Source organism: Scleropages formosus, chromosome 12, assembly GCF_900964775.1.
Source record: "Scleropages formosus chromosome 12, fSclFor1.1, whole genome shotgun sequence".
NCBI classification, from domain to species: domain Eukaryota; kingdom Metazoa; phylum Chordata; class Actinopteri; order Osteoglossiformes; family Osteoglossidae; genus Scleropages; species Scleropages formosus.
The window spans coordinates 17,174,342-17,186,019 of NC_041817.1; positions in this window are offsets into that span (position 1 = coordinate 17,174,342).

An 11,678-nucleotide genomic window follows, 5' to 3' on the forward strand; every position below is an offset into this window, starting at 1 on the left:
ATAGAGTATGAAGTGGCGTGGTCCTGCTCTTTCCCTATGCTGTCCGTACCTGAGTCCAACCCCTGCAGGGTCAGGGCAGAGGCAGATCTCCAGTCAGCATCAAAGAGTCCTGCGGCAAATAATTACCAGAGTTCGTTGTGCTGGCTGCCCCACAGGCCTCTCACCGAGTCTGGGGTTCTGTGATCAAGCCCAATGGCATAACTGGGGCCTGCAGCTTCAAGTGCCCTGTATATACTTGTACGTACATACTGTAACGATCTGGCTAATGAGTTAGCCCAGATCCTCACGTGGATTCCAGAAAGGTGTATAATTATATAAACCCAGACGGACACGGAAAAAAGGAAGCTCTTCTTTTTAATATCTTGTAGGCAACTATGGGTGACATATTTCACACAGCTGTCGTTACAATAAAATAAACAACATTAAAGTAAACTCCAAAACGTGCGAGGCACAAAATGTGTACACGGCCAAGTATATCAGCCTGCGCGCGCGGGAGAGAGGACCGAGGGGAGGAGCAACCCCTTAGTCTCCACCATAATACGTCATCATTACAATACTCCTACAGCAGAACAACAAGAAGAAAAGCTTATTCTGACGTGAGAGCGACTATATGTGTGCTTGCTGAATAGCAGGTTGGGTCTAGATGGCTACAGCATTTTATTAGATTTTAGCGTCTGCTATAAGCAACAGGTGAATACAGGGTTAAAATAATAAATTGCAATGAGTGATGGTGGAAGGAAGACCGGGGTCTGCTGTGATTTACTTGCTTTTAGTCAGGTCCTTTGACTGCATGGAAATGGGTGCTTCTAAGTCAGTTTCTAATAACGGATGGTTAAAATGGCATGATCGGTGATGTCGAAATAGGTTTAACAGTAGGATCATATAGTGTGTTTTTACAGTCACACTTTAATGCATTCTCCATACACCGAAGGGCTGCTGGGAAACTGCAGTAAGAGGAGCTAATGGTGGACCATTGACAGACTATGACTCACCCAATAAACTGAGTGGATAATTCCAAAAAAGCACAGTCAATGGATGCAAAGGCACCACATTCCTGAGAGGCAACTGGAGCCAGGCCCGAGCGCAGACCGCCAAGGTCTTGCCGAGGCTGCTGGGAACAGGTATCCTAGCAGGACTATTTCAGCAGCCTGTTGAGTCAATGCACAGAAAGTCATTGATGAACAACGTGTCACGTGTATCTATTTAGCATTTTTCTCAGATGTATTTTTGCATATGTTTTTATGCATCTTAAGGGAAAGTTAATAAAGTGGCTGTAATCCCTCAATCTGAAAGCTATGGTAAATAGAGTAATATAGTAAATGATGCAGCTGAAGTGTTAACTATGTGATAGTTTAACATTTGGCAAATCAAAGTGTAAGTGTCGGTATAACGGGTAGTGACCAAAATAGCTGCCTCAAGGAAACATTTTCCAACTGCACTTAAAAGCAAACAGCCAGCCATGGTGCTGTGTGCTTGTCTAATAGGCACTGTGCACCACGGTATTTCCCATGGCAAACAAAGATACCCTTTCGAGTGGCCTGGGAACAGCGTAAAAGTGTAACGGCTCTTCTTCCGCGGATGCCATGTTTACTTTATCGTGAACGCCAAACGCAAAGCTGTGATCGCCTGGGAGATGTGTTAAAAATCAAGGGTCTTCTCTCTGTTACTACACCATCTTTAGTCCAAAATCATACTGACGCTGTCTTCTGTACCCACACACCCCCACCCCCTAGCACCCTCCCACTCAGGATAGGAATCTGAGGCATTAAGAGAAGCAGAAGTGCCTTGGCACACATTAAAAAGTATATTTCTTATGGTGCATTTGTATATTTTTGTTTCGTGTGCATCAGGGCCATCCTGTTAATGATCAAAATGCTCCAGGCGTTTCACTGTGAAGAGAGAGATGCACACAGCATTTTGGATTTGGCAAAACAGGAAACAACCCTGAGTATCAAAGGAGAAATTCGGGAGTTACCTTAAAAAAAATATTGCAGGTTTCGAGTTTAGAACAACTTACATTTCAAGGGAGAGCAGAGTGAGCTGCTATATTTTATTATTTTCTATAATTCAAGTGAAAATATTTCACTTGTTTTGCAAATCCCTGAATGGATCCCATAAAACCCTGCGCTCTTGGACTTTTCCTGAAAGTAAAAATGTGAATTATGTAAAAGTGGTTGCAGCAGTTCTGCTAAAGGGTAAACTTTTATGCAGCTACTCATGCTCCATATGTACTGTGGTTCATATGGTGGAATGTGACAAATTGACTGTACTGTAGAATCACGTGTCTGTATCCGAGTCTCTCCTTCTGTCGATATAACGCACTCTTTTTTCTTTTTTCTCTGAGATGTACATCCCTTTGGAGAAAAGTTAAATGAATAAATGTAAATGTCAGCAAGTCAGGTTGTCCGCATTCTCAGATCACATACAGTTTTGCAAGTAATTCTTCAGCCTTAAAGGATCTCGGCTGAAAAAACAAAAAAAAAATCCCATTGGTGCCGTATTGTCTGTGATACCTGTTTTATCTGGAGAGCTGAACTTCAGCAATACTTTATGTGTGTGTACCTGCGCTATAAAATACACACACTTTCAGAACCGCTTGTCGCTGACGGGGTCACGGGGAACCGGAGCCTAACCCGGCAACACAGGGCATAAGGCCGGAGGGGGAGGGGACACACCCAGGACGGGACACCAGTCCGGCGCAAGGCACCCCAAGCGGGATTCGAACCCCAGACCCAGCGGAGAGCAGGACTGCGGTCCAACCCACTGCGCCACTGCGCCATCACGCCCCCTCTGCTGTAAAATAGCAAACCACATTCTGAAAGTGAATGTGATGGTTTTATTTTTTCGACCGGTAACTGTTTCCGAAAATATAAAGTAAATCCGCAAAAGCTAAGTGCGTATCCTGGTGAGAGAGGTGCTCCTTGCCTCAGGGGTTCTTCACACTCCTAATCCGGTGTTCCTCACTGACGTAACGTAACGTAACCTCCCAATGTGCGGGAAGATGCCTCCGCTCTGGACTGCTCCCAGGCCACAACGCTACGTCCCCCCGTGGTGGATGATGAATCCTCCCTGGTTCGCTTCCAGCCCGCCATGCAACCTGTGGCTGGATTTGAAGCCCCAGTGACGGCTAGAGGAAAGCGGGAACGTTCCTGCACAGGCTGGAGACACAAAGCTGTCCACACAGAGGTGAAAGGGAGCAAATAGGCATTAAACTAACTGATAAATGAGCGTATGTACAAAAGAGAAAGCAGTACAATAAGCTAAGACTCTTAGTATTTTACGAAATGCATGTTTACCCTTAACTCTAGATTACTTTGGAGAAGATTACCTGCTACATGAGGAAATTAAATACATGTGAACACTGAAATCTACACAAAAATCTACAGATGGCACAAAAGGATACTCGGTGATGTACATTTTGATTGATGATACATGTCAGTGGTAATCCTCAGTAAACTATAGTCATAAAATGAAATATGCCCACCTTGAGTTACGAGAATTCAGCTGTGCGAGGGGTTCCGTTTAATTCTCCTGCATCAGCTTATGAGGAATTTCTTTGCATTTACGAGGCTCAAATTTAGATTTTGTGCACCTCCTGAGGCTGAGCCATGGGAGATATTTACATGTGTTTATTTCGCAGACCATCCTCTCCGCACACACGTACACTACAGGCCATTTAGACTCATTAATTCATTAGAAACGCCCACACAAACACGTGGTGAACGTGCAGACTCTGCACAGACTGAGCAGGGATAGAACAAGCATCAAATCACATACCTCTGGTGCGGAATTCCATGTCAAATTGTTTGCTGAGTCAGGTTCATCTGCACTGTTTTCACTGATTTCTTTTGTCTTCACTGTTCTGTCTTTTTTGCATTAAAGGTTGAATTAATACATAATCATTGAGTATCATGTATATTTTGTCTGTGAGCATTTGTTAAGTGGATGGTAGTTAAAGGCTACAAGCTCAGGTAGACTCATTCGGCATTATAGAGTAAGTAGTGAGGGAAATTACCGTGTTACCTGGTGCTATGGTAATTAATGATAACTACTGAAGCAGTAGTGTCCTTTTTAATGAACTTTGGTATCAGTTTTTTATTATTTTATATATATAATTTATTTATATATTTTATATATATTTTATATAATGGGGTGCGGTGGCACAGTGGGTTGGACCGGGTCCTGCTCTCCAGTGGGTCTTGGGTTCGAGTCCCACTTGGGGTGCCTTGCGATGGACTGGTGTCCCGTCCTGGGTGTGTCCCCTCCCCCTCTGGCCTTATGCCCTGTGTTACCGGGTTGGCTCCGGTTCCCCGCAACCCCGTATGGGGCAAGCGGTTCCGAAAGAGTGTGTGTGTGTGTGTGTGTGTGTATTTATTTTATATATCTCTAACCACTACAGTACCAGCTGTCCCTATTTTGGCACCGAAACTCTTAGAAATGTTTCCCATTGAAACTAATGGTAATTTCATCTTCATGTTGTGAGAATTCACGTTACAAAGAGTTTTCTGAGAACACATTACCTCAGTAAGGTGGGGGAAGACTGCATTTACATTGATTTCTTTAGTTATTCTTCAGTACGTTGCTCACCCTGACATACTCATGGCCAGAGTCACAGTCATCTGCTATTTGCACTTTATGAAACAGAAAACATGTTGTTTTTAGTTATGCTCACATTTAAGCACTCTTAAGTGGCCCTCCTTCAGGCTCAGTTATTGATCTTTTGACCCTGAAATTATTTTTTTTCTCAGAACCTCTGACTGATGCATTATTTTAAGGTTGTACAATGATGAATCCAACAGACAAAGACAACAGAATGGTCCAGCACAGGGCAATCATTGCTTGCACAGCAGACAAGCTGGGTTCAAGTGTGAAACCCAGTCTATGGTAGCATACAGTAACCTTTATAACGCACGACTACAATATTTATTATCTTAGTAGAACTGCACATCCTCGCTGGCAGAAATGACTGCTGAGCCACAGCTCCGAATCACCTGTTTCCGAGCTTTGTCTCACACCTGCCCTTCCCCTGATGTTCTTTAGGCCCAGCCAGAGGAGCAGAGACCTATACTCCCTGTCTAGACAGGACTGAGTGACTCACGCACACAATCGTTTTCAACAGGAGGATATTTTCACGTGCACGGCTTTCCGCAATGGAGCTGGGTCCTCTCCAGCCCTGGCATGTCAGAGAGTGGGCAGAGTATTAACAACTGGCATGACTGCCTGTTCATGTGCCGAGAGGTTCTGACTGGGTGGGCTAAGTTCTTGCATGCCCTCAGCACCCGTGTGGGAAATGGTGGTGAATTTGAGGAGAAACGTCTGCAGACACTGTCCAAAAGCTTGTGCCTCTGGTGTTCAAATAAGGCAATGCTCAAAAGTTATGTCATGCCACAGTTTTGCTGAGGATAGGAAGGTGAGAACATTATTTTTCAGTGAGTAACATGAGGTCTGGTTACAGATGTTGGTTGTGTAGGGTTAGGGAATGTGTCCTGAAGTTGACGATGGAGCCACGTAATCCTTGAACCCAGGGCTTTATTTTGCTTTTCAGATATGTAGCTGGAGTAAAGAAGTCCATGTTCTTCCTTTTCTGGAGTTCCTCAGTCTCACCGGTATGACTTAGAACGCTGAGTAAGCAGAAAAGGATTTGAAGACCAACAGAAGTCATTCCCTGGTAACCTCAACATCAACAGTTGTGCATTGCCAAGGCCCCCTGTTAACATCAACACGCTGGCAAGAGAAAGACTGTCTCCTCAAACCCTGTCATATGAAGTTCAACCTCATCTGGACCAGTATGCCAGAACATCTCCAGGACAAAATCAATCTCTACCACATCCACATGAAGACCTTCTAATCTCTCATACAGTCAGTGTACAGTAATAGATTGTTTGTAGATTTTTGTCTGATGGCAGAGCTGTACCAGACCCATCTGAACCCTGCCTACTATGAGAAAATGTGCACAGAATGACCTTCAGTCTTCTAATATTAGTAATTTGATTCCATATGTCTCATGCAGTTCTGAGTGCTATTACAAATTCAATGCCTAACATCTGAAGTACTTTGCTCAGAAGTAGCACAACAGTATGTGAGATCTGAACCAACAACCTTTGGATCTATAGGCAGCAGCTGTAACCACTAGACTATTAGCGGCCCTTATTTTAAGGGTCCTGTGTCAATTTCTGCTTAAGTTACTGAATGCCACTGAGTGTCTTCCCTTAATGTAGTCCCTGAACGTAGAAAGTTATAAAACACTAACACACTATCAAAGCACTCTGAAACATAAAAATAAGCAATAACACCGGCATGTCTTCTGCCAGTAAACAAGAATGATTCTGATGGAATGCCTCTGAGAGAGAATAAAAAGAGCAATAAAACCTGCAACATTTCAGTAATTAAGGTTTGAGCACAAAAACAAGCATTGTTCAGCATGACAGACTGTCAAAATTACAAAGCAGTTTACTGTTCAAGGTTTTAATGTGCAGAAGGCATGCAAGTAGCAAAATCACAAGGTATGGCATGAACCTGGGAGTAATAAGAAATCTATGCTAAATAATGTAATACTGCTGTGAAAAATTGCCCACTGCAAGGGGCAGTGACAGTATAATCCTTGACTTCTTCGGGATACTTCCATTTGTATGATGGACGGTGTACAAATGGGTGAAAGTTGAAAATGTAGAATGTCAAATCATGTAAGAAGACCTGGAAGGGAAGCACCCATTCAGAAAAGAAGGTGAGTACTCCCATGGCAGACTCAAAAAGAGCTGCTGTGTCTCCTGGAAGTCTGACTACTTTGCCATTGGGCTGAAGCTTAGGGAAGAAAAAAGGTAAATTGTATGGTGACTCAATAGGACCCTGCCCACATTGACCAGCTGCTCTTCCACTTCCTGACACCGTTCATGCCTGCATGGTCAAACAAATGACCAGTCACTGACCAAGTCTGCAGGCTTCACAGGAAAATAATTGCACGACAAGAACGATTACGGAATGGTTATGTTTAATTTGGTTTATCTACCGCAAAGGCAAGGTTCACACTCCCATTTTGGCATTAGGGATAGACTCAAGGAGTATTGATTAATTATGTTTTCAGTAGTGACATGCACTAGAAGATGGCATTGTGACCCAACAGGTAGTGCAGGTGCCTTATAGCACCTGGCATGTGTGATTGGATGCAGGTTTGCTCTCTGTTCATTCTGTGTAGTGTTGCTTCTTTGGCTTCCTCCCATAGTCCAAAAACATGCTACAGGTGCCCTGTTGAGCAGAAATTGTCCGCAGTATGTATGTGTAGGTGACTGCATGTGGCTATCCTACAATGAACAGGCATCCTGTCCAAGGAGTACACTGAATAGCCTAGCACATGCTTCTGGGATGGGTTCCAAACCTGATTTTTGTTCTTTATAGCTTTTGGTCCGAAAGTTTCATTCTGGGACACCGCCAGCCACATTCAACATGATTTCTTCTGCTTCAAAACTAACTGAATACTGAAATGTCCATCTTGGACTCCACTAATCTGTCCACCTCTTTTTGTCATCATTATCCAACTCCAGTGTGCTAATATGTACTATTTCCTGTGCACGTCTCTCCAGCAGAATTACATGTAATTAATGCACTAAACTCTTGACTAAAAATAAAGTCACTGATTCACTGAGGCAAAACATACCATAATGATAGCCTTGAACATGCGAGTTTTCCAGATTTCAGCAAAACAAAGACTTAGTGTTTTATTTGTTTCTAGAGGTAAGGCGTCTGCCTTCTGAATAATTCTCAGGAAAGGGATTTGAAGTTGAGGTTGCGCGTGCCATGAAAAAGAACTGTGATCACTGAAGTAGTAAAGACCAGCATTGGACAGTATGTTCCAGACTAACCCACACTGGCCAGGGTATTACCTTTTAGCACTTACTTCTGAGGGCTTTGGCACTATGCTACCTCATGACAGATGAGTGTCGGCCCCCTCCCCCAATACTAGCACTGTGCAATTTCTGGTCCAAACAAGGACTTCTGCTGCTCCCCGTGACTCAACAACTTTCAGAGAAGCACTACAGCACTCCAGTCACATCCCTGGACTTCTCAAAGTCTGTCTTTGGCATTACCATGGGTATAGTTTTTCACTCAAAATCAGAGATTATGCCTCACACTGATTCAGTGAAGTCTGAATTGATGGGGTTAAAAAACAAAATGGACCAACTTGTTAAGAGCTTCTATCTTCACTACTGCACTCCGTGTAGTAAATCCTGTTCTCTTCCACAGCCTTTGGTTTTAATGTGTTTCTGTTGACGAATGCGTCTACTCTAGTGGACAAGCATTTGGAATGCTGCTTCAGCTCGATGGGATTTGAGCCTTGCACTGACCCACTATGACCTTCTCACTCCTCAACCTTGTGTTTAAACGGAAGACTTTCCATGACACTTGACAATCCACCCTTCCAGAAAACGCTGCCTCCACCCATATCTGGAACTGAGCCCCTCCCATGTGTTGGTTGAAATCATGCCTTTGCACCCAGTCAGCAAATGATACTTTGTCCTTGGGGGCAGAGAAGGAACTTTGCATTTGTACATCCACAGCTCCAATGGACAAACAAAGAAATGCTGCACTTGTGACGTCACTGGGTAGGCCATCTTTCAAACTAAGTCCAAGAGACAGGGCTGTTATTTACGAGTGCCACTATGAACACAAACAGGACCCTACATGGAAAAAAATAATAGCAGTAACATAAAAAAGACACAGACACACACACACTTTCAGAACCACTTGTCCCATACAGGGTCACGGGGAACCGGAGCCTACCCGGCAACACAGGGCATAAGGCCGGAGGGGACACACCCAGGACAGGACGCCAGTCCGCCGCAAGGCACCCCAAGCGGGATTCAAACCCCAGACCCACTGGAGAGCAGGACCGTGGGCCAACCCACTGCGCCACCGCACCCCCTTAAAAAAGAAACATGCCTGAGATAATATCAACTGGAATGATGTTGAAAATGTAGTTATTTGTGGTAAATTCAGCTGTTTGTTTTAGCAATGGTGAAACTTTGGTCCTTCGGGGTTGTTTCGACATACATATTAGAAGACATGTAGGCATATAAAAGGCTTTCTGAAGAAAAAAGGTGTGAATATAGAAACTGCAGACCCATTCATAATGAGCAATGGTTTTATATGGTTTCAAGTATGTAAAATATAATAATTATCATATTATGTAATAGACATATTCCATTTATATTCAGAAAATGGGGACACTACCTCTTAACCGTGAAAAGGGTCCAAACTACACCTGCGCTGATGTGTAACTGTGAACAGAGGAAGAGGCGGAGAGACAGCGAGTGTGAGACCAAGCTGGGGATGTATGCAAAAGGTTAAAATGATGCAGAACTCAATGTCACAGTCATTCACTAGTCCAACACGTGATCATGTATCATTTACTCAATGTCTTTTTCTGGAGTTGGTTAGTTATCTTCAAACTGTTTTGTGCAGAGATTATTGCAGTTTTCAGTTTTACTGTCCCTTTTCGAAGCTCATATTTGCTGCTGTGTCCCACAATTAGGCACCTTCCTCAAAGAGAGAACAGCAGCAGGGCCCATTGTGGGCCTCAAAACTACAACCTTCTCGTCACGAGATATAGCTGTCTGAATGCCATCCACAGCGTTGCACAAATTTCCTCTAATTTCCTCTAAGGATTCCTGTTATATTGCTTCCTTTCCTGGGACGCCAAAGAGAAGAAGGGCCAGTTTTTATGAAAGCCTGTGTTCGTTGGCACTTTGAGGTTTTAGAGTCTAGTCAGTGTTATGGCTTAACTGCCTGATTGTGAGTTTTGTGGTGAAAGATGAAGTGAATGTGCATGCTAGCTACAAGGTCCAGCTGGGCTGCAGGAGTTCAGAGTAGGCCGGGTAATTAGGTTGATGGGGGTTACAGCTGTGCCCCACGCCTCCCCTCTTGGGGGATGAAGTCATAGTCTGAGGGAGCAATGGAGAGGTTACAGAGCACTCCCAGCGTCGGCCCCCACGCTCTCTTGGATCCATGCACTCTGTTCAGAGGGATGCCACACAAGAAGCCTGGTCTGACCTTTGACTAGGGACTCCTTCCTATCTGAGCATATGACAGAAGACATGGCTAAATGTATCTCAAAAGGGGAATGGCATGACATGCAATTAATTAAGCAGAACTCACACACCATACTCCAAATGAACTGCTGTGTGCACACAGTTACGTGCTCCATATAAATCGCAACTATTCCGTCACAGCTGTTGTCAAAATCAGGCATGTGCAAAAATTGAATGTTGACATGATGGGAAAGTTTCAAGATGTCTACTCCACTATTGCTGAAAAAGGAGAAAATATACAGTCCACTGGTGTTTTCTCAGCTGTTCATGCACACCATCACCGCCCCAGTTCCACTTTTACTCCATATATATTGTTATATTATGTTATATAGAGTATATTATGTTATGCACTGTGAAGTTGTGGCTTTCTTAGAAATCTTCAAAGCCCAAGCCTGCATCTTTGAGCTTTTAGGATTTATTCCATAAATGAAGGAGAGGGGATGATGTTTGACACCCACAGGAATTTCAGATGCTGCTGATGTCACGAGCCTTAAGTCGTCTTCAGAGCACATATGTACTGCATATCCTGTGCATTGTGGAGTACACATTCTGCTTCCTCTATATATCGATAAGGCAACACATTGCATCCTGCAGGAAGACAAGACATCCAGGGTGGGTCTGACTGCAGTTTGAAAGGAACTTGTTAGCAGACTATGAGACAAGTGAATGGAGATTTCATTTCCACAAGACTGTAATTGACAGCATGTGTGAGCCGTGGGCAGAGCCCTGTTTGACTGCTGCCTGCGTACGCAGAAGGCGAGGCACGTTCTCCATTTGGTGCCACTGGCGTGCTGTGTTTATAGCTCTGCATTAGGTCATGACAGCCCTGGAAACATCTAAAGACTGTGGTCTGGAATGGCACATTGAAGACTTTCAACAAAGCCTCCATTGATGTGTAAGCCTGTTTACAGCTATTACAAATGAGCGGATGCAATGGTGCAACAAAGACTCCTTGTCACCTGTTATGATTTGGTTTCAGTGAGACCCAAGAGATCTAAGGTAGTATGTTAACTCTGTCCTGCATTTTTGATGAGATTTATCATTAATCAATGACTATTAAATTTAATATTGCATTGTTACATTGCTCAGTTCCATCACTTTTGTCATACAGTGTACGTCACTACTTTGTCATAAACACCGTGTGACAGAAGTAATGGAATGAAACCGAGCCTCTCACTGTGGATTTTTTGGCAGCAGAATTAATAAAAACACACGCAGTAGTACATACATGAATGAAAGAACAAAGCGCATATGAATTTCCTTCATGCGTACTGTGACTTCTGTTATTCCTTACAACTTCTTCACTACATCTCATCTGCAACATTGTCTAAACCATGATTTGATAACTCTTCCTTTCGAAAGACGAAAAAGAGTGGAAAGCAGTATATTATTAAAGCCGAATAACTGAATTCTAATTATATTTATTGAATTGAGTTATGGCAGAATATATATATGCAGTGTTGTTTAGCAGTTCAAAAGACACGATGAACTTTTTAAATTAAAAAAAAAAGAAAATCAACTTTAAGAACTATTCTGGAGAGCGATGGCTCACGGACCGCGCGCGCACCGCCGCAGGACCCACCTCCCGCGCGCGCC